Below are 6000 nucleotides of genomic sequence, written 5' to 3' on the forward strand. Positions count from 1 at the left end.
ACGTTCTAGCGGATCCGAATTACGGTAAATACAGTGATTTACCGTAATTTACGGTGCCCAGCAGAATTACCGTAAATTACGGTAGTCTACAGTAAATTACGGTAAATTGCCGTAATTTACGGCGCCTAGCAGAATTGCCGTAAATTACGGCAATTTACCGTTATTTGCCGTAGATTACCGTAATTTACGGTAATTCTGCTAGGCACCGTAAATTACGGCAAATCACTGTATTTACCGTAATTCGGATCCGCTAGGGTCCGTACCGTACCGTGTTAACACTTCATTTTACGGTAAAATACCGCAGTCTTGTCGCAAGTTTACGGTAAATTATTGTCTTTTTACGGCAACTATACGGTAAAAATATTATACTTCTGTTGTACAATACCGTACGTTTACCACAAAATACTGTATTTTTACCGCGAATTGCAGAATTTTACCGTAAAATACCGTAATGGTTCCGAACGGCTTAAATTATGGAAAATTACGGCAATTATCTTAATTCGGATCCGCCAGGAAATTTACCGTAATTTGTAGGATTGTTACTGTAAATTACTGCATTTTGCGGCGTAAAAGGCGGGTAATTTGCAGTAGAAATGCCACAATTTGCGGTAATATACCGTAATCCGGATCCACCAGGGAATTTACCGTAAATTGTAGCAATGTTGCCGTAAATCATTGCATTTTGCGGCGTAAAAGGCGGGAAATTTGCAGTAGAAATGCCACACTTTACGGTAATTTACCGTAATTTGGATCTACTAGGGAATTTACCGTAAATTGTAGCATTATTACTGCAAATTACCGCATCTTGCGGCAGAAAACGCGGAAAAATTTGTAGTAGGAACGCCACAATTTACGGTAATTTACCGTAATCCGGATCCACTAGGGAATTCGCCGTAAATTGTAGCACTGTTACGGTAAATTGCTGCATTTTCCGGCGTAAAACGCGGGAAATTTGCAGTAAAAATTTCACAATTTACGGGAATTTACCGTAATTCAGATCCACTAGGGAATTTCGATTAATGTTTAAAAATAAAAAATAAAATTATTTAATTAAAAAAAAGTAAAGATAAATAATTAATTTAATAAAATTTTTTGTAACTATTAATTAATTTAAATACACATTAAAATCGCCATTATTAAATTGCCTTATAGTAAAGTCGTAAGTGAAGAAAAGAAGAATAAAATGAAGATGATAAATTAATTAAAAATTTAAATAGCAGAGTTTTTTAGCTTAACATTTAATGTTTAAATATAAAATTAAAAAAATGTAAAAAAAGTAAATGAATGAGATGAAATTTTTCTTTAAATGAATATGAAACCTGCTTTATTAATTAAAAATTTATAAATATAATGAATAATAAATAAATGAATATAATGAGTATACTGTAAGTATACGGCAAGTTATTAAAAAATAAGTAGAAATATTATATCTGAGAACTATATAAATTTATATATGTATGATTGTTGTCTTTAACAATTAATATTTAATTAGTTTAATATTAACTTGTAAAAATATCCTGTTTTATATTTTTAATTTAAAATAGTTTATAAAATTATACAGTTCTCAAAATTAATGTATTGTGAAGTATATAATTAATAAACAAAATTAAAACATTAAAATAATTAAAAATTATATATAGGCTCTTAATAAACTTTTAGACAGTATTAAAATAAATATATTCGAGGTAAAACTTGATATAATTATTAATTATTTATAAAGTATTGAATTAAATTAAATTATTTGATAAAAAAAATCATGACAGACTTTTAATATATTTATTGTTCATTTATTGTTTTTTAATTATCGAAACATCGTTTAATTTTTTTTACTTTTTCTCCCGTTAAATTATTCATTAATTAAATAAATATTTCATTAATTTAATTGAATCGTTTATTTGAGAAACTCCATAAGTCAAGAAAACAAAAATATTCAGGAAACACAAAATAGTATATTACATACCTAGGGAAGTAAAGTAAGAAATGTCTCAGATCACATGTAATTGTTGGCCGAGGCGAAGCCGAGGTCAACAAACATGTGATCTGAGGCTTTCTTATTTACTTCCCGAGGAGTGTATACTATTTTTCTCATCGACGGAGGCGGGAAGCGGCAACTTCGTTTTGCACAGCGGGACGAAAGTTGACGCTTTCCGCCCGGAGGTGAGAAAAACATTTTTTTGGAAAAACTTGACATTAAAATAATAAATAAATAATTGAATACAATAATATTAGCGTCTCTGAAAAAGATTCCAACAAGAAAAATATAATTTTTTAACTGAAACTACTTAAAAAAATTATTTAAAGTTGATTGACTTATGGGGTTTCTCAACCAAACGGAAAAAAAGTTATAAAATCATTGTTTTTTTAAATGTTTCCACTCAAATCATTTATTAGACTGATAAAATGAAGTATTAAATATGTATTTGAACTCTGAAACTCAGAAATTACAAAAAATTATAATTAATTTAAACATTTTAATTAGTCATATAACAGTCAACAATAAAACAACATTTGAAATTAATTTCCCAAAAAAGCGCGAATTTTAAATAAAAAAAAAAAAAATGATTTCTGTAAAACTAAAACTGCATGTTTATTTGAGTCATTGACTTATGGGGTTTCTCAATTAAATGAATTTGCTGTCACCCCGTTAATTTTTTTTAAACGCTGATTTGATGGATATTTTGATTGATTTCTATGGAGGGACATCCAAAGAACCCAAAAATGCAAAAAACCCAATTTCGTAAAAAACATGACTTATGGGGTTTCTCAAATAAACGATTCAATTAATAATTCTAGTAATTAAAGGGTATAAGTATCAGTGGCCAGTGATGTATTTCTGGAGCTTTAATATTTTATTTTAATAAGTCAAAAAGTAACAAAAAAATATTTCATTTTATTACAGTAAAAAAATTGTCTACATTACATATTTTATTAAAACTTTTCAAGTGGCCAAAACTGGTCCTAAAGTGGTCAAAAATGGTACTTCTACCCTATTATAGTTAATAATACATGTAGTAGATTTTATGTGACGAAATATGATCTTAAAAGATTTGAATTATTATTTCAATATGGTAAATTTTACAGAGTAAAACAGGATTCGTCAAAATCTACGCATATTGTGTGTAAAACGAACGGTTTTTTAAAAAAAAAATTAATGTGGAATTGCATGGAACCTACAGGAATCTATATAGGAAAGTATGGATTTATGTAAGAATCCATAGGAATTAATACCCGTGTAAAAAAAATTCGTTCTAAAAAGATTCTAAAAAAGTTCCGTATGTGGAACTTTTAAACATGAGACAGATTAGAACTTCGAATGGAACTTTTTTGGAACGTTAGTAATTTTGATCGTAAAAAAAAAGTTTTTATGAGTAAATTTAGAGTCAAAAAAGGACGTTTTTGGAATTTTTTATGGACGTTTTTTTTTGTTCTATAAAAAATTCAAAAGTAGTGATTTTTGAACTATTTTGGCATGTTTCTGGAACGTCTTTATTCGACAAAAGATGCAGAAATAGTGATTTTGGAATGTTTTGGAATGCCTTTTTTAGTCCATAAAAAAGTCAAAAGTGGTGATTCTGGAACTTTTTTAGAATGTCTATATAAAATTCCAAAAAACTTCCAAAAACGTCCTATTTTGACTCTAAATTTGCTCATAAAATCTTTTTTTTACCATCAAAATTACTAACGTTCCAAAAAAGTTCCATTCGAAGTTCTAATCTGTCTCATGTTTAGAAGTTTCACATACGGAACTTTTTTGGAATCTTTTTGGAACGAATTTTTTTTACACGGGTATAGGAGGGTATGGATTTATATAAGAATCCATGGGTGCCTGGATTCCCATATGGAAAAAATCACATAGGAAACTACGGGTACCTGGATTCCCATATAGGAACTTCACATTGGAAACTGAGTACCTGGATTCTCATATAAGAATTTGGATATATGGATTTAATTGCGGGAAATTTATATAGAAATCTGGGTTTCCATTTTAATAATTTCTATAGAATCCAGGGTATCTGGATTTCTGTATCTACCCTATCAAAAAAATCCATGTGGGATTGGATGGAAACCCATATAGAGAAGTATGGTTTAATAAAAAATCCATAGGAATTAATATAGGAGGGTATGGATTTATATAAAAATCCATGACTGCCCGGATTCTCACTCTCTAAAACTGAATCAGTGAAATTCACATCGAATTGGTGAATATTCACCGGGAACCAGCTATAAGTATACGGCTGCCCAATTTCAAAACACAGTAACTGACAAAAATAAAATTTTTGAAATATGCATCGAATCATGTTCACAAGACTCCACCGGAACTAAAAATACTAAAAAATCGATTTCAAAAAATTTTTCACTTACTGTGTTTTGAAATTGGGCAGCCGTATACCACTGGTTAATTTAGAGGTTTATTTATAGCTGCCGAAATAGTGACTATCCACTGATTTGCAGTGAATTTCACTAATTCATTTTTAGAGGACACGTGGAAAAACTATATAGGAAATTTTGGGTATCTGGATTCCTATCTGGAAAATTCACATAGAAAACTGTAAGTACCTGAATTTCCATTTAAGAATTTGGATTTATGGATTTCTTTATGGGAAATTAATATAAGAATCTGGGTTTCTATATAAGTAATTACTATAGAATCGAAGGTATCTGAATTTATATGCCTGTCATCAATTGATACGCGTAGGGGAGGGTGGGGCAGAGCGGCCCTCCTGAAATTTTGATCAAAAAAAAAATTTTTTTTTTTTCGACTAATTACTATAAATCCGATATGTTTGCGCATTTTTACCCCTACGCATGACATTTGGGGCAAAATAGACAAGCCCAAAATTTTGAAAAAGTGATTTTTTCATATTTTTATCGTCAAATTAAAAAAAAATTATTATAATTAAACATTTCTAGCCCTACGCATAACACCTGGGGCAAAATGGACCAGCCGAAACTTCCGAAAAAATTATTTTTTCATATTTTTCGGCCGTTTCTCTATGTAAGAGGCAAATTTGGTCGCTAAAAATTTATAAAAATTAAATTTTTTTTTTTGGTGATAAATTTTTGAAATAAAGTAAAATTATAGAATTGATGTTTTTTTTTATTAAATAAAAATTAGTAATTAAGGTAATCGAGAGTGAACGATTTTTTACGCTTTAAAAAATTTTTTTCGAGTAGTATAAAACCAAAAATAGTTGTCAAGAGAAAGAAATATATTCTTAATGATGAAAACAATTTAAAAAAAAAAAAAACGAAAAAAAAAATTTTTTTTATCACTTTTTGGAGGGGGGCCGCTCTGCCCCACAAAAAAAAAAATTTTTTTTCAGAATTTTGGCAAAATGTCCATAAATTTGTTCGAAATAGGACAAAAGTAAAGTGATCTTATGGTTGAAAGCCACAAAAAATAATAATTGGCTTAGGGGGGCCGCTCTGCCCCACCCTCCCCTATATGAATAAAAGAACAGATTAATATTCCTATAGAAACCCACACGGAAAAAAATAGGCACTGAATTTTTTTTTAAAATTTTTAAATTTTACTATACTGACAAACAAAATTGGTACGTGAAACTTGTTCCTTAGTTTATTTATTCCACAGGAAAAATCCTGTTGCTCCCACAGTAATGCGTCCTGTTGCAGCGCCTAATTTTTTTTTCCGTGCATATGCTATACTAGAGAAATTACAAAAAAGTTAATAAATAGATAACATTATTAGCATGTTCGGGCGAGCAATAATTTTTTTGCAAAAATCACAAGCGAATTTTTGAACAAAAATCTTAAGTTTTAAAAATCAATTATTTTAATTTCGCTGCCTAATTAGTTAATTAATTAATTAATTAATTTTCTACCCAAAATATTTTTATAAATAATTCAAGCCTAAAAAAAAACTAATAATTTCCTTAGATTGAAGTATAGTTTTATTTACTTTTTTTTTTTTTTTAAGTAAACCGGAAATAAATCTATAGTTCTTTTGTTTTTAATAATTTGTTAAATCATTAAGTTTTT

The sequence above is a fragment of the Microplitis mediator genome, chromosome 10 (assembly GCF_029852145.1).
Source record: "Microplitis mediator isolate UGA2020A chromosome 10, iyMicMedi2.1, whole genome shotgun sequence".
Classification (NCBI taxonomy): Eukaryota; Metazoa; Arthropoda; class Insecta; order Hymenoptera; family Braconidae; genus Microplitis; species Microplitis mediator.